This window comes from Artemia sp. Qi Xiang Cuo, chromosome 1 (genome assembly GCF_049724085.1).
Source record: "Artemia sp. Qi Xiang Cuo chromosome 1, ASM4972408v1, whole genome shotgun sequence".
NCBI classification, from domain to species: Eukaryota; Metazoa; Arthropoda; class Branchiopoda; order Anostraca; family Artemiidae; genus Artemia; species Artemia sp. Qi Xiang Cuo.
The window spans coordinates 62459222-62482610 of record NC_142794.1 but is presented as its reverse complement, the minus strand read 5'-3'; the positions used below and the strand labels follow the sequence as shown (position 1 = coordinate 62482610).

At 35.3% G+C, this 23389-nt stretch overlaps 1 long non-coding RNA gene across 1 annotated transcript; it reads right to left on the bottom strand.

Moving 5' to 3' along the window:
• Positions 1 to 3529: 3529 nt before the first annotated feature.
• On the bottom strand, positions 3530 to 11415 carry LOC148956573 (uncharacterized). Its single transcript, XR_016141493.1, has 2 exons — positions 11239 to 11415; positions 3530 to 3647 (listed from the first exon to the last, which is right to left on the bottom strand). It is a non-coding gene; the product is annotated as an uncharacterized LOC148956573 (long non-coding RNA).
• Between the last annotated feature and the right edge of the window lie 11974 nt (positions 11416 to 23389).

Here is a 23389-nt window from a genome sequence, read left to right as displayed (position 1 = left end):
AAAATGTCAAGTAAAAAAAAATGCGTGGTTTAGAGATAGCTTCAACAAAATCTATGGAATAAAGTTAGGGTAAGGGATGGGGCACTGGTCTTTATGGTCCCTGCTGGCAGTACTAATCTGTTTCTTGGCCCTTCAACCAGGAAGTGCAAATGGGGAGATGGGGGCTAGCCATCCTTTTCTTTCGTACACCGTTACGGTTTACCTTCTTTGAATCAGAAAAAGTCGTTTTTTGCTACTAATGAAAATATTTGAAATACTCTTTTGCTTAGTTAGGATGTGTCTTAGTGAAACTTCCACGAAAAATAATAAAACTATATTGCGCCAAGACAGGGGTAAAGGAAGGGCAAAGAGCCCTTGCTTGGCAGTGTAATTAATACGTTTGAATTTTGTGTATTCTTTATTATCTAGAATAAGAAGAGCAAGGTGAAAGGGAATGTTTGCTTACTTGTTAGTATGTACTGTCAATTTTGGTGCCTTTCATAAAAGGCACATGGCATCTGAAAACAAAAAATTATATTAAAGAATTCTGTAGAATTAAAATCAAATTTTTAACAAAGTTTCCTAAACTTATTAAGTTTTCACCTCAATTCTTATAAACTTTTGCCTTGGATTCCTGATGGACTAAAGCTCTGTAAAATCAACAGTAAAAATAAGACGAGAAACCTACACATGAGTTTTTTAAGGTATGACGACTATTTAAGGATGCATATACAGGTCTGCATCCTAAGAATGTCAAACGCCACCAGGGTCTATATCAAGTATTTAATGAGCTTATAATCTAGTCCAGGGTACCTCAACTTAAGTTAAGACGAGGACAAAGCTGCGTTGAAGTAAGCAGATGTGGGCAATGAAAAGAAAAATGCCGGAAATAGTAGTTGGGTGTTTCTTCTTAATATAATTTGCGTAATTTGTAATTTGATAACTTAATGTAATTTGCGCTTTACTGAAAGCAAAATACGTTTTAACTGTTTTCACTTTTTTTCCTTTAATAAATATCAGTATATATAAATTAAACTGAGAATCCATGGTCATTTGTTGTTGTTTTCTTTCAGTAAAGCGCAAATTATGTTCTGGTCTTGGGAAGACATTGGGGTTATCGTTCACATTTATATTTTTATTTGCTCGTTTTGAGTTTGTCTCGGTTATTCGTCGCATTCTCTGTTCGTTTTGAGTTTCATTTATTTTTTGATAGTGATTGATGTGTGGTAGTTTTACGCTTGAAAGATTATTTGATTCTATTTCCGCCCATTTTTGGCTTAATGGAGCTCTTTACTTTTCTTTGAAAAACTTGTTTTGTGGATTTTTTTTTAAATTAATTACTATATGTACCCTTATTGCATTGCTGTGTCTTAATATGACAGCATGGGCTGTGGCGTGACTGTTAGTAAGACATAATTTGGCTGTGGTCTCTATGCAGGGTTGCCAACTTTCGGTCCATAAATATGTCCCCTGGGCATTCAAGAATATGTCATTTTTAGCTAAAATATGTCCATATTTCGTCTAAACTGACGAAATACTTTGGTCCATAATATGTCCATCGTAAAGTCTCAGAAAATAGAGGTTATTTATCTTATCACATGGGATATTGACCAAAAGACGCTTTGGAAACCTCTTTCAAAGCGGCCAGTTTACATCAAACATAATGAAAACGAAAAAAAGAAAAAATATTCAATACATGCACAAAACTCTTAAAAACAAGTAAACTTTAAAAAATAGCTTGTGGGAGATTAAGTTTAATCTTCTAACGAGAATTCCTCTTGGAAGTTATGCTCAGCATGAGAGTCAGCCTTATCTCTTCTTTTGCTAGCTATTTGCCAATCGGAGTTTTTCTTGCGCATTGCAAAAGGTATAATCCAGGATTCCAGCGACGTTCCGGAACGCCAAATCAGTTGCTTCACATACATTGAACAGCTAGTCGTTTGCATTAGAAGACAATTGCGTAATTTGGTCTTGATGTTACCAATTAGCCTAAATTGTCTTTCAGCAGCTGCCGAGTGTGGCAGGCCAAATAGTGTCAGCATGAAATTACAAAGATCCTTGTATATTTTTTTCCCCTTGGCATCCTTGGCATCCTTAAAGCAGACAAAAATTAACGAATTCGCTTCTGGAGTACTTAAGCGAGTAACGTGTTCTTTTTCGTCAGAAATGGAGTTCCAAAGTTCATCAAGATCGCTTCGGGCCTTCTCTCGTTGTAATTTGGTTTCTCCGAGCAAGTGGGAAAAACGGCTGGTCAGAGACACAATGCTGTCACACTCTCCACCAAGGGCAATTTCAGGATCCAGAAGCGACAGTGCTTTCAATGTTTCGTATTTGTGGTCAATTCTACTTCTGATTCGACTAACAAGTTCTACCATGTACGCCAAACAGTGCTCCCTAAATCCAGCAGCATCAATAGGATGCAATTCACTATTGTGCTTTTCCACGTGGACCATAGTGTTTGGTCCAAAATTTAACTCTTCCATGGAGCAAAAATATACTTTGGTGAGATTCATTGAAAATGGGCTCTGCCTTTCAATCTCAGAAGTTATGATGAAACCTCTAAATATTGATTTTTAAAATATGCAGGTACTTTTTAGAAGCAGATGAATCAGAGGACTGAAACTCAGTATTCATGTTATTGACTTTCTGTAGCGCAAAACTCAAGAAATACATGAAACCTTTTACAAGTGGGTTTGAATATACCTCAAAGCCCTTGCAGCTCTTCCCTTGGCCTGTGTATCCGGAGCCGCTGTACCTAACGCATGGTTGGTAAATACGAGCAGAAGAGATGCCCACTTCTCCAGTACTCCATAGACAGCCTTTTCCTTTGAAAGCCAACGTGCATTAGCTATTAAAAGAAGGTTATGGACCCCTGTTTAGAAAATTCGTAGATTTCCCGAAATTCTTTTTGCCTCTTGCTACTTCCTGACAAATACATTATCAAGTCCCTGAGAAAAGGGTCAAGACCATCATCTTGTTTTTTGGTATCTCTTCTTTTTCTAGGTAATTGTCGATGATAGTTTTTAGCCCGCGGCTCGAAGCGTCATCTACTTCTAGTAGACCAAGAAGTTCCTCACGAACTTTGTCAGTAGAATAGTTCCACTATTTAACAATCAATACAAGAAACTTCGGTCTGTTGTTTCATTAACAATAAGGGAGAATTTTGAAACTCTCAGAAACTTACGAAGTTCTTGTCTTTCATATGAAGCTAAAACGTGTTTAATAATTCCAGTGGTTACAGTCCTTTTCATCTTCATTGCTTTCGCAATTTGGGAATCAAGCTTTGAGAACTGGAAGTAAACTGTTTGCCTTCAAAATGATATGTCTTCATTAGCAAACCATACAGCCCGTCTTATTTGAGAGTTAATGATCTCGGGATCTGCGCCCTTGCGATTTCTACTAAACTCAAAAACACTAGTTGTGAGTTGTACGGCATGAATTATTTCTAAGAGTGAATTGCTAGGAAAGTGAAGCAACATATTGGTCTTCGTTATTGTAAGTCCTTTTAAACGAAAACTGCACCAAGGCCTGTTTCTGTCATACGGTGATCTTGGCCTAGTTGCCCTTCAATCTTTTTGGTTTCTTAAAAACGGCATTAGGACTTTTATTTCCCGTTTGAATGAGCCATTTCCAGATATTCTAGGACCACTGTGTCGATACGATCATCCCTGAAAAAAAAACATAAAACAACAAATAAATACGCATCAAAAAATTTCTTGTGGCATAAAATACAAGCTTCAACATTTTTTCAAATAGGAGCTTGAAACCTTTACAGTAGGGTTATTTGATAAGCTCAATCTGATGGTGCAATTTTCATTAAGATTCTATGACTTTTAGGGGTGTTCTTCCTTTTTTTGAAAATCAGGCAAATCTTCTCAAGCTCTTAGCCTTTGATGGATAAAAATAAACTTAATGAAACTTATATATTTAGAATCAGAATAATAAGTAAGTTCTTTTGAATATCTATTGGTGTCAAAATTCAGTTTTTTAGAGTTTCAACTGCTATAGAGTCGGGTCGCTCCTTACTTTGACAACTTGGATTTTGTTTTTATTCCAGACCACCAGAAATCCAAAATATGCATTATGTTTACTTCAGATTTTCAGCTGATAAGTGATGATACTTGATACATGTAAATCGAAATGTTTATCTCACCTTTGGAAGCCGGGAGTGTATACGAAAAACGTGACAGTTGTGTGTTATCATGAGTGTCGAGTAAAATCAGGGTTGATGAAACCATTTACAGATGAAATAATTGTGAAAGTATTTTCAGAAAGTTTGCTTGGGGAAAGAGCAAGCAACCCCGAAAATACATTACACAACGAAAAAAAAGAAGATTTAAGTCTTAGGGCTCATTTGGTGATGGGTGACATTTCTTTTTATGAAATGATTTTGTTTATCTCATAAATTTAAAAATGTGTCCATTTTATGTCTCAAATGTCTACAATATGTCCCTTTTTTGCCCTGTTATGTCATTATGTCCCGGCACACCAGTTGGCAATCCTGTCTCTATGTTGTATATACTTGATTCATCCTGTCTGCGTCATTGTCATCTTTAAATCATCAGCGCAATCTCTATACTAATCCTCTTTTTTTAACAAAGATAGTTTAACTGATCAGATTACTTAATCCTGTTTGTAAGTGTGTACACAGAAATTGTTCTGGGGGGGGGGGGAGTCGGTTCATTTACTACATGGGTGCTTCCGAATATTACGAAATGGTGCTGTTATAGAAATATTAGTTTTTTTTATTAGTTTCCATTTCATTAACACGGGTTGCCTTTTTAGATATCGTTCGTTACCCTTTATTCTATATAAGCAAAAATACAATGTGGTACCTAAAAGAATGTCATTATTGATTTAGGAATGTGCGCTGCCCATTAACGTTTATCGGGAAGGCAGCTGGGAGGCAAATTCTGGAAAATTGAAAATAGACGAATTCTACGAAAAGTATAGCGATTTAAGAAGTATAGTTGAAACTATTCTTAGGTCTTGGGGGGTTGTGGTTCCAAGGACCATTTTTGTGTTTCAGGAGAGGGTCTAAGCTCTTAATTTCTTATTGAAGCAGCATTTTGCAGCGCTTCTCAGTATAAAACCCAAAACGGCAAAACACTGACTATCAATGAGCTTACGAGAGATTTTATTTTAAAGAAGGGCTGAATTACAGAGGCTTTAGATTGTCCCCTCCCGCCAAAAAATTGGTGGATTAAATGATTAGTATAAGATTGTGTGCGTAAGTCATACAAATTCCAATGTTTGGAGAACAGTTCTGGTCTGGAGCCTCGTGTACTTTTTTTTATTTAGGAATTAAATAGTATGGCCAACGTAAAATTATATTATCAGTCTGAAACATTATTAATAGCCTGAAACACAAAATAAGCGAAAAGTAAGGATTCTTTTCTGCCTTGTAAATTGGTTTTCAAAATGTATGTAGAAAACCTTACCCCACTCTTCCTCTGAGCAAAAATCCCGGATCAAAGGCCGAGCAAAGGCCCTGTCTTCCGGGTGTACGTACCTACTGGATGTCTTTTAATCATATATATTTTTCCTTATATGGAACTAGACCCCAATGTCCAATTCCAGGGACGTATACAGGGGAGGGAGGATACCAGGTTTAACCCCTCCCCCGAAATATTTATCCGACTAAAAAGACCATTTCTTGCAAAACTGAAAATGTTTCTCCGCCTTGTAAATTGGTTTTAAAAATTAATGTGAAAGATATCTTAACCCCCTCCCGAATAAAAATCCTATATACAGACCAGCCTCCCTATTGTACGTACCTAATGGGTGTCTTTTAATTATATATTATTTTTCTTATATGGAACTGGACCACAATGTGTCAAGGAAAAGCTTAATCACAAAACTAGTGAATTTTAAGATAATTTTAAGGAACTTGTGGAAAAAGTCGTAAAGTAAACAGGATAAACAGGGAGTGTGTCTAAATTGCCCCACCCCACCCTGGTGAACGTTCCTAATGGGTATTTTTTAACCATAGACTTTTTTGGGAATTTGACTACGATGTATCAAGGTTAAACATAAAAGGTTTTTTTCCCCAATTGCTGACCAAAACACTTTAGCTTGAGACGGTTGCCCACTTAACCATTCTGAGGATCAGTCGGGGGTCAGCCTATAAGCCGCGAAAATTCTTCAAAATTTGTACAATCAGATTGAATAAATGTAAATTAATGACCCAAAGATATTTTTCTAGGAAGTATTGATATTACGATTGATGCAGAATATGAATAGACACAAGTTGCCGAAATTCGCGAAACATCAATATGCCAAAGATTTAAAATTATAAAAAATAAGAACAATTATGGAAGTTTCGAGTGTTAAATTGAGAGTATTGATACTACTTCTACAATTACCACCACTACTACGGCTTCCACTACTACTACTGCAACCAAAGTACTACATTTAGAATATTGCTCTTGTTTAAAATATTTCTCCGTTAAGAAAGGTTCCCGGATGTGGAGCCGAAATATCCAGAATTTTTGTATTTATTAATTAATGTTTTGTTCGTCTTTCCCGTCAAAGGCTGCGATCAAAGTCTTACCCATCAAAGACTACGAGCCTTAGAAAATTTCCTAATTTTCGAAAAAGGGGGAAACACTCCCCAAAAGGCATAGAATCGAAATGAAAATGGCACCATCAGATTTGGCGTATGAGAGAACCACACTGTAGAGGTTTCAAGCTCCTACCTGCAGAAACGTCGAATTTATATTTTTTGCCAGAAAAAAGATCGCGGATGCGTGTTTATTCGTTGATTCTTTTCGTTTGTTTGTTGTTTTTTTTTGTTTGTTTTTTCGGGGGGGGGGTGATCGTATCGATCCATTGGTCCTAGAATGTTACGAGAGGGCTCATTCGAGCGGAAGTTTAAAGTTCTAGTGGCCTTATCAAAAACCAAAAAGATTGGAGGGCAACTAGGCCCCCTCCCAAGCCCGTTTTTTCTCAAAATCGTTCGATCAAATTTTTGAGATAGTCATTTTTTTCAGCATAGTTTAAAGGCCGAATTACCGCCAAAATCCACTGGGGAAAGGCCTTTAAGTTGTAAAATTTGCCCATTGTTTACGAATAGTATTTGTTATTGGGAAGTGTGCATGGTGATTTTTCCAGGGGAATTTTTACACTGAGGGAATTTGCCAGAGTTCCTATACGAAATTTTGAAACTTAACTTATTAACTAAAGTCTGAGAGACAATTACGCTAACCGTGTAAATTGCTATGTCAGTTTAAGTAAATCCAATTAAGGGATTTTATACTCAGCCGGGGTTTTCAAACAGTTCGTGGTAAAGAACTGTAAATAAATAGTGACCCGGCTCAATAGTAACCGAAACTCTAAAAACTGGAACTTTGGTACCAATAGATATACGAGTCTCGTATTAAAAGAATTTGGGTTTTATGCTGATTTCAAATATATAAGTTTCATTAAGTTTAGTCTTGCCCATCAAAGGTCACGAACATGAGAAAATTTCCCTGATTTTTGAAAAAAGGGCGAAACACCCCCTAAAAGTCATAAAATTTTAATTGTTGTGACCAACATGGGCCCAGGATTGTACAAAGCCCCCATTCATGGAGGTCCCAGGGACTTCATGCTGTCCGGTTCTAAGCCGGCTTAAGCAGTTCGGTGTAGACTTGAGAAGATATGTGATCCCCGTCCTGCACCGGTATCCAGGATCATTGCTTTTCCTGAGGCGAAAATAATTTCAATCCCTTAAAGAACATGAAAATCGGAACTTGGAATGTTACGACGTTAGAAAATGACTATCGAATCAACATTTTGACTGATGAATTCAGACGATTTGAACTGGATTTATTAGGAGTTTCAGAAACTCATATCCCAGAGGTAGGAAGTATGAAATTAGGTGATATAGAATTTGTTTACCCAGGTAGGATGGATGGGGTACATAGACAGGGAGTTGGGCTCATGATGAATAAGGAAGCTGCTAAGTCTTGTTTGAGATGGGAAGGCAATAATAATAGAATACTAATTGCTCATTTTATGACTAAAAAGCTCAGAGTATCAATTTTAGTTGTATATGCCACTGTAGAACTGACTGACGTAGATACTAGTGACTCAGATGAATTTTACTTACAGTTACAGAAGCAAATAGACAGGATTCCAGGTAGAAATATGATGTTTTTACTAGGAGATTTTAACGCCCAGGTTGGTAGAAATAGGGATAGATGGTACCCTAGCCTAGGTAAATTTGGTGTAGGAAAAGAATCAGTAATGGATACAGACTTTTGCAATTTTGTAGGTATAACAGTCTAGTTATAACTAATACGGTGTTTGGTAATAAAATGGCTCATAAGTTAACATGGTATTCACGTGATGGTAAGACAGCAAACCTTATTGATTATGCTATTGTATACCGAAGACTAGCAGGATCAATACAAGATACTAGGGTATATAGTAGTGTCGTTTTTGATGTTAAGAGTAAAGATCACCATCTAGTAGTGTCAAGGGTTAATTTAAGGCTGAAATATCGGAAGGGTAACTACCTCCCGGGAAGTTATGATGTTGATACACTTCAGGATAAGAATTTGAGAGACACTTTCCAGGAACAGTTGAATACTAAATTTCCGAGTTTAAAATTTGATAATGTGGAAGATGGTTGGAATAATTTTAGAAAAATAATTTGTGAAGTTGCTGAAGGTGTCTTAGGGAAGAAAGCTAGAACTGCAGCTAAGAATATTAGTGAAAGAGCTTTATGTTTGATAGAAAGGAGAAAGGACTTGTACAAGAATTACCTTAGTGATAGATCATATGAAAACAAAAGGAATGTAAAGAAAGTGGAGAAAGCGTTGAAATATGGACTAAGGAGGTGTGAAATAAAGGCCATGGATAAAATTGCCGAGGATCTGGAAGATGCAGCTAGACCGCATAATAGTAAAATATTGTACTAGCATGTTAACAAATTGAGGGGGAGTAGTCAATGCGGACTTGGCCCAGTTAAAGCTAGGAATGGGGCCGCAGTTAGTGATTAGGAAAAAACTAAAGAGAGATGGGCCGAACATTTTGAGAATTTGCTTAACCGAGATAGAGTTGAAGGAAGAGACATAGAGGAAAAAGAAAAAGTTTGTGATACCTTGGATGTGACGGAAGATTTATTTTGTGAGGAGGAATTAGCGACAGTACTAAAAGGACTAAAAAATAATAAGGCTCCAGGTGCTGATAGGGTGGTAAATGAGTTTCATAAATATGGTGGCTCTGAGATTAGAAATAAATTACTGAAGATTATGAATATAATTTTTGAAAAAGGGAAAGTACCTAACGATTTTAGGAAAACTTCAATTAAGCCACTTTATAAGAAAGGTGATAAAAGTAAGTGTGGTAATTATTGAGGGATTAGTCGGGTCTCTGTAGGTAGTAAATTACTTAGTAATATGATACTTTTTAGACTGAGGGATGCCGTAGACAAAGTTTTAAGAGTAGAACAGTGCGGTTTTAGAAAAGGTAGAGGATGTGTCGACCTAATTTTTACTCTTAGGTTAATAATTGAGAAGTGCCTGAGTTTTCAAACACCTTTGGTCATCAGTTTTATAGATTATGAGCAAGAGTTCGATTCTGTTGATAGAAGGGCTTTGGTAAAGGTTTTATCCTTGCATGGTATACCAGACAAATACATTAAAGTGATTAGTGCTATGTACGAGAATAACACTGCTGCGGTTAAGGTAGGAAATGAGGTAAACAGCTGGTTTTGTATTAAATCAGGAGTTAAGCAGGGTTGTGTTCTATCCCCATTCATACGGATTATTTTGATGGACTTTGTATTGAGGAGCACATGAAAGGTGATGGAAGATCAAGGAATCAAATGGGGAGGAAAAAGTTACCTGAACGTAAATTATGCAGATGATTTAAGTCTCCTAGAGAAAACCTTGAGCGAAATGAGCGAAGTTATAGAAGATTTGCGAGTTCAGGGTGCTAGAATAGATTTGAAAATTAATTTTAAGAAGACTAAGTCACAAAGGCTGAGAATAAGTGAAGATGAAAAGGTGAAGTTGGGTAATGAAAAGATTGATCAGGTGGACAGTTTCACTTACCTTGGTAGTATTATTAGTAAAGATGGTGGGAGTAGTGAAGATGTCAAAAGTAGAATAGCCAAGGCTCACGGTGTTTTTTCACAGTTAAAAAATGTTTGGAAAAATAGGAAGACAAGTCTGCAAACCAAGATTAGAATATTAGAAGCTACAGTGAGACAGTGGTCAAATATGGTTCTGAAGCATGGGCGCTCCGAAAAGCGGATGAAGATTTGCTAGATGTTTTCCAGAGAAATTGCTTAAGGACTGTTCTGGGTACACGGCTGACTGACCGTATTTCAAACAATAGGCTATACAAAAATGTGGTTCAATACCGCTCTATAGGGCTATAATGAAAGAAAGGTTGAGGTGGCTAGGGCACGTTTTGCGGATGAAGGATGACAGATTGCCGAAGATTGTTCTTTTCGGCCAACCGTCTAAACGGAAAGCAGGTTGTCCTCGTCTGGGGTGGGAGGACGTCATAAAAAAAATTAAAGGAAATGGGAACTTCATGGGTGGGTGTAAAAAAGGAGGCTTTGAATAGATTGGGATGGAGGATGAGCTGGCGTAGCTGTGTTGGCCTCAGGCGGCTTGGTGCTGCGGTGAGTTGTTAGTAGTAGTATAGTTGAAAGGCGGAGTAAATATGCCTTTAGAGATATTATGACCCTCCCCCCCAAACCCCTTCGGAAAGGTCTTTAAGTTACAAAATTTGCCCATTGTTTATGTATAGTATATTTTATTGAGAAGTATGCAAACATTTTTCGGGGAGGGGGAGAGTATTTTATGATGGTGAAATTTTCCACGGGGATAACTTTCCATGGGAAGGGAAGTTTCTAGGGGGTGACTATTTTATGTTTCATAAAATTCCAATTCACTTCTTTATCGGTTGATTACGTTCTGAAGAGCCTTAAGGTATGCTTGGCTATCAGTTAGAATACGTATATTTCTGTCAGTACTTTCTTTCTGCATCAGTACTATAGCTGCCTCTAATATTCCAAAGAGATTCAGTCGGGACAACTGAAGCAAATCTTCACAGATGATAACTAATTATCTCTCTCTCCAAATCTGATGTGCTCTGGTATTTTACTACAAATTATCACGTTATTCTAGTGGAGCATCTCTACATTCTGCTCTATTTCTTCTCTATCCTTTATGACGACCTGAAACTGCCCTTCGATTTATACTTGTGGGATGATGTTATCCCTAATGGAAAAATAAAACAAAAAAGAAAAAAACTTACCGAACTACCGCAACAATCTCTTCTAATTTGTCAGGTCTTATAAACTCAATCATGCGGGATTTAGAAACAATAAGCTTGAATCCATTGGCAAAGGCTTGGAACTCCTCAGCCATTACTCTGTTTAGGAAGAAATCGGCATATAAATCAAATAATTCCTAAAAATTAAAAAAAAACTTAAAATCCTCGCTTGAAATTTCTTTTTGAAAAAAATGTGAAAAATTGATTTTATGGTGAAATTATTGGTCTATAAAAATTCTATTTCATACTAAAGGTATTCATGTATTCAGGAATCCTTGGTTGGGTCTGATCTAAAGTTACAGATTTTAAAAGAAAAGGAAAGAGCTATATTAAGCTCCGGACCCACATGAATAAATACCGACAATAGTTCAAACTCAAAACGACCAGAAATTACTACTATTAAAGAACAAATGAAACCCAAAACGAAATAAAACTAAAATTAACGATCATCGCAAACATTAAGATAACAGGTGCAACTACAGATGAATAAAATAAATATTAAAACGATTAAACTTAAATTGAATGTTCAAAAATTACTAAAAAGTTACTAAAAACATGAACATAAATTATTAGAAACATGAGACTGCCTACTGCCCTCTTTCCCTCCTCAAAACATAAAAGTCTAAAGCCTACTGCGTCATTTACACTTTCCTAAAAAAGGATTATATTATAAATATTTTCTTTTACATATTACAACACTGAAAACTATTTGTATTTTGAACAGTGTACGTTATTTTCAAAAGTTCGACGACAAATAAAAAAAAAGTCACTATAATAATCAAGATGACTGGAAAGCACAAGTTAAATCTTTCTTCACTTAAATTTTTATTTTTGAAAGTTATAAATATAAAAAATTGCGTATAGTACTATTATTTTTTATTAAAGCGCAAAAGAAGCAGTATGCTTTAGATTTTTAGCGAAACTCCTATTTGTGGTAGTTTTTTTCGTTATAAGTTTGACTTGAATATTCAATTTAATATTTACTCGTTTTACATCTATATTTGCACCTGCTATCTTTATGTTTGTTCTGATTGTTAATTTAATTTCTGTTTGTTTTGTGTTCCATTTATTCTTTAATAAATGAAAGCTTGTTTTGCATTATAATTTAGGTTTTAAGTATACCAATTTTTATGTTGTCCTTAAAAAAAATAAAGATTGTACGTATGTAAGAGTTTTAATATATTGGCTTTCAAATGCAAGTTAAAGCTTGAAAAACATAAGGGGTTTAGGTTATCAAAATAAACAGCCTATAAAAAATATGGAAAGCTAGAAACATAAAATTTATTTACATCTTTGAAAGGAACAACTTGATGGGATTATACCACTAATAGATTTTTGTCAAGTTAAATTTTCCTGTAATTTAGTTTAAATTGTAACTAATTTACATTTTATTCGGATAAAGGTTGCAGCTACAGCCATTTTTTATTGAATTATTTTTTGTTCATGCAATTTCGTGAAATTTTCTTTAGCTTTCTGTTTTTGATCTTTCATCTATTATTGCTGTTTTATTTTGTGAAGTAAAAATGGATGAAAGATCTCAGCCTCCCTGTTTTTTTATCACACAATTGTAATTCTAATTTGAAAAATTGTAGCTAAAGTTAATAATTAAAGAATTTTTCTTTTTGCAGATTTTGCCTCCGTATAAAGCGATTGCCCGGGAGAAGAGGATACGTTTTCTATTACAGATGAATTTTAATTAATTTTTTTTGTTTATTTGGCTGTAAGTTTTTTAAATACTCTTTCTCTGGTTCTTTTGAACATGGCTGTGACTATTTTTGACTTTTCTATTGTCTAGAGCCTAATAATGATAAATATGAGCAAAAAGTATATAAGTTCAACTCGATTAGGTTTGATCAAGACTATAGCTGGATTTAAATGAGTTCTATTTCTACTTCATATTCTAACAAATCATAATTACTTTCAGCAGAAACATTGTAGCCTAGCAATATTTAATTTATGTAAGTTTCACCAAAAAGTGTCTGATACTGGATAAGATTTTTTTTAAATATACAGTATTATATCCAGTTATTGATGTTCGAAGTCAAGAAACTGAAAGCAAGCTAGAAGAGAACAGTTTGAACGTTTTAAACAGCTTAAGTGTAATGCTAGATGCAAATAAAATGAGCAGAGACAGTACAAGCTTTGTGTGAGAATACTAGAAGCTCGATTTTGAACACTGCATGTCTGAAAGACAGTGTTTTTACGGACTTGGGGATACAAAAAACAAAAACATTCTAGAACGAGCATCTGTGTTTGATGAAATAATTTTGAAATGTGCCTTTCCTCTAACATTTGATCTATTTAAAATGTACTTTACTATTCATATGAACGTGCGAAAGATCTTTTTCTTGCCATCAACGGTGGAAGACGTACTGCTGCAACAACACGGGACAAGAAAGGATATATTTATTTGCACTGTTAGCAACTGAAAGACTAGTACAAACTGACCTTGATAAAGCGCTAAACGAATTTTATGTACAAAAAGGTAGACGGCTGCATTTTCTATAACAAGTCTATGTAAAATAGAGCCAAAACTTTGATTTTTTAATTCCAGAATTAAGTGTGTATTTGTAGGTTTACTTTATATGTACATATGATTTATTCTGAAACAACATAATATATATGTCGCATTATAATATTACAGAATTTGTAACAATACTTTGATTTATCATGTGTTTTTGCTTTTGTTTAATGTCACCCGCTGATGTCAAATCTTTCATCAATGTTGTTAAGCAAGCCCACTACCAAATAAATTTAATAGAAACTCATAAGCAATAATTCAATAAATCACGCATATTAAAAGTTTAGCACAACAAATTAAATTTTACAGTCAAAATCTGTTCAGTAGGGGTCAGAGAAAGTGGAGAGGAGATAGGTACTGCAACATTAGTGATGAAGTTGGCAGAAAAATAAACCCGAGCGTATACGACATTCACCTTCGCCCACCCCAAAAAAGCTTGTATACAGTATAGTAATCTCGTCTGCAGTAGGTCACTACTGATAATCTAAGGCAGCCCAATAGCATTTTCTAAGTAAAAAACGATGTGGGCATAATGCATTTTTTTTTTTTTTATCTTCTAAGCAACACACTGTTTAGAAGGAATTGTCGTAAAAACTTCTAATAGAGCTCATTCGATTGGAAATAGAAACTTCTAGCGGCCTCTTTATATTTTCTTAGGTTTTTTGGGTTGTCCAGTCCATGGGAGTGGAACCATCATCTTAGTCTGACCATGCTGTACAAGGCAGCAGATGTTTGTCAAATAAAGTCAAAGTATAGTTGTTGTCAATACTTGTCAATACACACATGGTGCACCAATGTTCGAACAACATGTTCGAACATGTTCGAAATGTATGTTGAGTTCAAGAATGTACAAATATTACAAAAACAACTAAAAAGAATACAATAAACCATACATTTCTATTTAATAAATGCTCTCTTATATTTGTGAAAGATCCAATATTCAATGGATTAAAACCATTATCCGGGTTGCAGCGGTAGCTGCCAACCTAGTTAGAGACGATGATGTCCCATAATAAAAAATTAACAACCCATAAATCCTACCATTTTAGTCAGATCAAAAATAAAAGAAGTACAGTATTAAAACCGACTTGTCTAATACCCCTATATAGGAAATTAACCATCACTTGGCCTGAATTCATTGGCTTGAAAAACAAGAAAAGTAGCTCCAAGCCTGATGTTCTGCATCAACGGCATCTTTATTTTATTTCCTTTTTTTCTGTGTAGCTAGTCGGGCACTGGAAAATCATAGAGAACTGTTTAATAGCTTATTTGAAAGGAAATTGCTACATCTAATTAAAGATATTGAATTAGATTGATTGTTTTTATTAAAAAATTGTAACTAAAAAAATAGTTTTCAGAATAGAATCAATTTTTTTGCTACCATGAAGGGAATATATGGATGTGAAAGAGGCAGTCTCCCTCCAATAAGAAACAAATCCTGCTCATTCTGGGGTTTAAAGTCACTTTTTACTTTTATAATAGGAGTGTAGACCAGAAATATTCTCTGAAAAAACAAAGATGCAAATATCAATTTTGCATTTTTGATGTGTTTTTAAAGTTTTTCTGTACCTCCCCCCCTCCCGTCCAAAAATTTAACATCCATTGAACAAAGTCTGGGTTACGGCCTTTGGTGATTATATATAAATTTCTATCTCCACCCTCTCCTAGTCTCTCCCTTAAAATCAATTATGTATTTATCTGAAGCATTGAAGAGAGCTGGGTTGTTTTGACATTAAAATGCATTATTTGAGGTATCTCCCTCCTTCCCTGACTACAAAACTATGGGATCGCCCAATTAGGGGTTCGCCTAGACAAGAGGTATCACTGTGCAACATCCTTGTGGACACTAACTACCTGTTCCCAAGGAAAAATCTAGCCAGAAGATTTGATTCCGCCGAATATTCCCCCTGAAGAATTCCGCCCTAAAATTCTCTCCATATGTAAAATTGTGCATTCAAAGGGAAAGAAAGCGAAATAAATAGAATTTTGTAGAAGAATTCAGGGCAATTCTTCCAAAAAAGTTTCTACGCTTACACACTTCCACCAGATAACCTCCCCCCCCCCTGTAGAAAAATCCCCCGTGAAAAAAGCCCGTATGTTTCCCAATAAAAGATACTACGTGTGAGGAGGAAGAAAAGACGAATTGAAATTGAAATGATCCAAATATATTCATTATTGCTATTTCCCTAGCAGGGATAGCTCGGTGCCATGGTTTGTTGATTAAAACACAAGAAGCTCTGCCCTTTGGGGTCCCTGACGCCTGTACACACGCCTTGTTGTGTATTTTTTGGCCTTTGGCTTGCTTTAACTGTTAATGTGCTTGCTGCAAACTCTCAGATTCCTGCATATTGCAACTACCAATTACTTGAAAGTGCTTATCAAACCGTTTTATACCCTGCTTTGAAACTTAGTGCTGTGCCTACTTTTGACTTATATTGCTTGCTTAATTTATTATTGACTGAGGGCCCCCCTCTGCTTGTAGCCTAATTGTTTTATTTATTTGACATTTTATTTCCTTTTTGTGATTTAGTTTTGTTGTTTAAACTGTTTTAGCCCTTTGGGGTTTTATTTGTGATGACTGACAGGATGGTTAGTAGTCCTGTCACCTCTGACCCCGATAACTAGTGTAAGGATTTTGGCTTTAGGTGTTGAAAGTCTAAATGAGACCAATAGGCCTAGGCTGTTGACATTGGGCTGTAGAGCAGTTATTGTTAAAAAACTGTTTCAACATCTTCAAAATTATGGTCATTATGGTCATTATGGTTCATTGTTAGAAAGACTTGGACCAGATGGCTCCATTATCATAATAGCTGTGAACCAGTTAGTAGCTGCTGCTATACTTTCTGTTTAAGATATAGCAGTAAATGGATGTAAGGTAAAATTTGTGCTTGGTCCTACCTCTAACCCTGCTTTAATCAGAAACCAAAAAAAAATTGTATTTATCCCATCTGAGGAGGTCACCCATATGGTTGATTTTGTCAAGGAGGTCCAAGTTGATGATAGAATATAACAAGTGACATTGGCCTTTAAAAATCCAAGCCCATTAATTATCCCTTTGGTTTGCACCTTTAATCAGGATGTTCAGTTTCCTCTAAATCTCTGTTTTGGGTGCAAGGTAGCAGTTTATCCCCCGGGCAATACAGTGTTTCAATTGCCAAGGTTTTGGCCATATGGCTTCAAATTGCCGCAGAGGCAGAAGATATCTACTTTGTAGTGGACAGCACACCCTTGATGAATGTCCCCAATCTAAAACAGTTGAGGAAGACCAGGGACTCAAGTGCCCTAACTGCAATGGTAACCATGCTGCTAATGATAGGGAGTGCCTTATATTCATGGAGAAGAAAGCAATTGTAACTTACTCTTTCACCAATAATGTCCCCATGAGAACTGCTGCTTAGGTCTTGAAGAAAGGACTTCCTAAACAAAAGGAACACATCCCCATAGTACACACAGACTCTTTCCCTCCACTGACTCCTAATCAACCTCCAGCTGAGGATCCCAACATGAGGTACATGACCATGTTTGAAGGTGTTGCAAAGCAGATCTCTGATCTAACCCAGATTATAACTTAAATTTGCAAGCTGGTTTCTCAAATAGCACCACATACTTTCAAAGAAACAGTCCGTAGCCTGAATAACTCAGTTGAAAACCTAAACATAGAAGGTTCAAGCCTTCCCACCATGTCAGCAGTTACCAGTAGCCGTGGTAAAGCAAAAAGGAAGCGTAAAGGAAAGGCGTCTGTACCTAGCCCAGAAGGTTCTACAATACAACCTAGGGCCAGACCTAGGTTGGCTCCTTCTCAGACAATTGACTAGTTATATCTCCATTGTTTTCCCTTGGGTTGGGCATGGTTGACTAAGCACAAGCTTATTCAGTAATTTGGTTAAGATACTGGTTTGGTTCATTCCCAATTTTTTTTTCCTGCATGTTTTCTTTTTTTAGAGTTGCTTTATTTGTTTATAATTTGATCTAGGTGACAGGTTAAATGTATTATTTATTATAATTGACTTGTATAAAGATTATATTTGCTGTTTGATATGGTATTTGTATCATTCTGGTTCCTGTTTATGTTTGTTGGCAGGTGCTGATGGGGACTAACCCCTATAATAAGTAAGATAATTGTTAGATGGGTCCATATTATTTTAATTGTGGTGGCCATGATGCCCCTCCCAAATTATTTTATTTTAGAGTTATCCTTTTCCTATTTTATTTGTTTTATTATCCCTATCTATCTTTTCATATTTTATCTTATTAAATTTATATATATGGAGGGATGCAATAGGTTATAATGTAAAACTGTATTATCTATTATAATTGTGTTGTATATGTATTTTAATTGCTGTATGAAAAAGCACAGTTGCATTATTTTGATTCCTGTTTTTCAACGCAGGTAGTTCCTGCAGGTGAATTATTCCCTACCAATAGCCAGATAAGTGATGCATGATCAGGTCCAGTGAATATTGACCAAAGTGACACCCAAGCAAGCTAGTGATTACAGAAGGCACGGAACAATCGAGTGATAGTGATACGAACGAATATGACCTATTGGTCGAACGCGTCAAACCCCAAACAACAACAACAACAACTACGTGTGAGTAATGGACAAATTAAAAGAATTAAAAAGACACTTAAGCTTCTACAGTGGGTTTTTCTGATAGTTTTGCAGTTAGGGATGGAGGAAAACTCCTCATAGGTTGCATTTTAATGACAAAACATCCCAGCTCTCAAGTGAGCCTTCAAATAAATGAAATTAAAAAAAACGAACAAGTTTTTTCAGCTGATAGTAAGGAGCAAGCTCTCACTGAGACTTCAGACAAATACTGAATTAATTCTAAGGGAGAGACAAGGGGAGACTGGATGTAAAAAAAAATTATAGTCCCCATGGCCGAAAACAGGACTTTCGTTTTTTGGGGAACAGTAAAAAAAGACCTTAAAAAAAACATAAAAAAAATGAAATTGAGTCATCAATCTTCTTTTATTTATGGGAATTTGATTGGTCTACGCTGTTATTACGAAAGTAAAGAATGATATTAAACCCCGAAATGAAAAGAATTTATCCGTTTAGAAGGGGGACTGTCCTTTCCTCGTCCCCATTATTTTGCAGAAACTTCAAAGGAGGCTCATTATATCAGAAACTGAGAACCTTAGTCTTTTTTTATTAGTTAAAAGTGATTGGAGACCAGTCAGCTACGAGGGGTATTTTCCGGGGAGGGGGATAAACACCTAGACCGAAATCTTTGTTTATGCAAGCATTGTGAAAAACCGAATATATATATATATATATATATATATATATATATATATATATATATATATATATATATATATATATATATATATATATATATATATATATATATATATATATATATATACAATATATATATATATATCATATATATATATATATATATATATATATATATATATATATATATATATATATATATATATATATATATATATATATATATATATATATATATATATATATATATATATATATATATATATATATATATATATATATATATATATATATATATATATAGGCTCTCCCTTACAATTAATTCAGTATTTGTTTGAAAGCTCAATGAGAGCTCTTTCCTTACTATCAGCTAAAAAAACTTTTTTTTTCAATTTCATCTATTTGAAGGCTCATTTGAGAGCTGGGATGTTTTGTCATTCAAATGCAATCTATGAGGCCATCCCTAACTACAAAACTATCAGAGGACTCATTGTAGAAGTTTAAGTGCCTTTTTTAATTTGTCCATTGCTCACACGTAGTATCTATCATTTGGAAACATACGGACTTTTTTCACAGGGGATTATTCTATAGGGGGGGGGGTTATCTGGTGAAATTTTGTAAGCGTAGAAACTTTTTTGGAAGAATTGCCCTGAATTCTTCTACAAAATTCTATTTATTTATCTTCCTTCCTCTTTGAATATACAATTTTACATCTGGAGAGAATGTTAGGGCGGAATTCTCCAGAGGGAGTATTCAGTGGGATCAAATTTTCTGGCCAGATTTTTCCTTGGAAAGAGGTAGTTAGTGTCCACAAGGAAGCTGCGAGGTGATAACTCCCGTCTAGGCGAACCCCCAATGGGGTTCTCCGATAGTTTTGTAGTTAGGGAGGGAGGGAGATACACCAAACGGTAGATTTTATTGCGAAAACAACCCAGCTCTCTTCAATGCTTCAGATAAATACATAATTGATTTTAAGGGAGAGACTAGGAGAGGGTGGAGATAGAAATCTATATATAATCACCAAAGGCCGTAACCCAGACTTTGTTCAATGGATGTTAAATTTTTGGACGGGAGGGGAAGGGTACAAAAAACCTTTAAAAAACACATCAAAAATGCAAAATTGATATTTGCATCTTTGTTTTTTCAGAGAATATTTCTGGTCTACACTCCTATTATAAAAGTAAAAAGTGACTTTAAACCCCAGAATGAGCAGGATTTGTTTCTTATTGGAGGGAGACTGCCTCTTTAACATCCATATATTCCCTTCATGGTAGCAAAAAAATTGATTCTATTCTGAAAACTATTTTTTTAGTTACAATTTTTTAATAAAAAACAATCAATCTAATTCAATATCTTTAATTAGATGTAGCAATTTCCTTTCAAATAAGCTATTAAACATTTCTCTGTGATTTTCTAGTGCCCGACTAGCTGCACAGAAAAAACAGAAATAAAAAAAAGATGCTGTTGATGCAGAACATTGTGCTTGGAGCCACTGTTCTTGTTTTTCAAGCCAAATAATTCAGGCCAAGGGATGATAAGTTTACTATATAGTGGCATTAGGCAAGTGGGTTTTAATAGTGTACTTTTTTCACTTTTGATCTGACTCAAATTTTGGGAGTTATGGGTTATTGAATTTCTTAGTATGGGACATCATCGTCTCTTACTAGGTTGCTAGCTATTGCTGCAACCCGGATAATTGTTTTAATCCATTGAATATTGGATCTTTCACAAATAACAGAGAGCATTTATTAAATAGAAATGTATAGTTTATTGTATTCTTTTTAGTTTTTGTTCTTTAAACTGCTCCATCACTCGATGATCCAGCAGAAGATCCTCTGAAAGAGTTCTATGTAATTCGTAAATGCTGCCTTTAAATAAATGAGCAAACTTTCCATTTGAACGAACCTCGGCCTTCATAATCAGCTCTTAGAAGATGACAATCTTCTTGAACTTCAAATGGAAGGAAATCTGTCAAATTATTGGCATATTTAAGAAGTTTGAACCAATAAATGTATCTAACGATTCATGCAGACCCAATATCAATATATTCTTCCCACAATCCTGTCAATTCATTCTTTATATCACTGAACCTACCCCTGAAAGCCGGACTATTAAACCCATTTCTGCATAATTCATTATCAATAGATTTGTGTATGGCGTTGACAAGCTTGTTCAGGTACACTGCTGACAATGTGCAAATAATCGTACCAAACAGGCAGCCAATTTAGGACATAAAAGGAGAAATAATCGAGAGATCTATGGATAATGTTCATCATCACAAAAATTGTTCTAATTTCATCATCTCAACTATTCATAATATTTGGATAAATATTCATCATCACAAAAGCACTGATAACTCAAAAAAATCGCAATTTTGTTCAATACGTTGTATATTTCTAGGTGCTTGCCTTGGCAGAGGACCTTGCCCGTGGCCAAGTAATGTAACGGGATCAAAATTCGAGAAGCATAAACCCCCTGCCAAATTATTAATTGAGACAATACCAGTCTGATCTTCTGAAAGAACGCTAATCTTAAAGACACGGCATTTGCGTCGTGTAGTTTGCTTAATTAAGGTGGCCGCAAAATATGTATAAATTTCTCTTCTCACGGCAAATGCCTAGAGCGGGTTTTGCTGTGGAACGTATTATTTTGCGTATCGATTAAAATGGTTTAAATGATAACATTCTCGAAAGACTTTTTGCTGCGACCAAAGAAGAATTTCGCTACCCAACAGAGATAATAAAAGAACATTCGAAGCATTATTCGAAATATTTTTGAATCTGATAAAAAGAAAAATGTCTTTAAATTTTTGGTTTAAATAAGATTTTAGGCCCAAGGTTGAACAATGTTCCCAGGTGCAAAAAAGTAGCCAATTGGGAAACATTGTTTCACTAGTAAAAAGATATATCCGTCTTTAAGCGATAGCAAGTGCAAGACTTTGACAGAACTAATTATGCATAGTAGAGTATAAACAATTGTATACCAGACTTTTGTTTGACAGGAATAATTATGAGATGTCAATCTCATAGCTATAAATTGTGTGAAAGTTGAAGTAGTCAAATTATGTATTCCTCGGTCCAATAGGAATACGGATGACATATCTCTAGTAACGCCTTAATGTAACCCCCGGAGAAATTGGGATAGTATAGTAGCTAGGATTTGTAGTTTTTACAGTCTATTAGCATTTTTTCGTGAGTTTTTTGGTGAGTCTTTTTCAGGCCTCAGCAACTAATTATCGCTTTCCCAACCAAAATATTCGGCAGAACGCATACCAGTTTAATTCAAGGACAGTGTATCCCACTAAATTTAATAGGAATACGCGTAATGACAGAGGAATTTTTTTCCATCGGTACAAAATGAGCAAAGGCTGTGGGCATAATACTTGGCAATCACGACAGTCAGACGTCAATCAACCAGGGAAGTTCCCACCTAGTCCCAATTTCAAACACCGACTTATCAAATCAATGCACAGGGAAACGAATCAGGCCCCCAAGAAAACTGACCGGTACCCTGGAGGCTAGTATTCTTTATAGGTCCCATTCAGTAGCTGTACCGTCTTTAAGCGATAATAATGATATATTACCTATATTTAATGATTTTGGTGTTGTAAATATTTACTTCAAAGCACTGGTAGACTCCAGCATGACAGTTAATATAATAAGCTCAAATGTATTCAAGAAACTACCAACGTATATCAAGCGATGGAAAATTTCAATATTCCCAGTTTAACTTGCGTGACAGTGCACAGGTTGGAGTCAAAAGGCTCAATACGCCTAGATGTGACAAAAGATAATAGGATTTTTCCAACTAACTTTATAATATGCAAGAATTTTCCATACAAGGCTATAATCGTTGCTAATTTTCAAAAATCTTATAAAGCATTATTAGATTTAGCCAATGACAGACTCATATATCCATCTGATTCTATTCTCCGATGCGTGGAGAAAGGGGAAGCAATAGCGAATAGAATAAACTATTTTGTACCGCATTTCTCGTCCTGTAAGAGAACCAAATCTAGTGGCGAATGGATTGAGTCCACAAAGGCAAAAATAGGGGATATACAGGAGTATAGACAAGCAGAAATTAAGAAAATAGCAGAGTTGTGGAATGAGGTAATAAACCTCAACGCGGTCCCCTTGCAATCAGCCCCACTAGGGGAAGATTTGATGCAACAAAACGCCAATCTTTACTTAATAAAAAATAATTCTGAAGAAAAAGATTATGGGTTTACCTTGCGCAAGACAAAGATTCTCCCAAAAACGATGCAAAGAGTTCAGATCTCACAAATGATCAATCCAATAAATGATAAATCTGAAATTTGGTTTGCGTCTAGCAGATCATATCTGACAAAAAAGGGGAAGGTT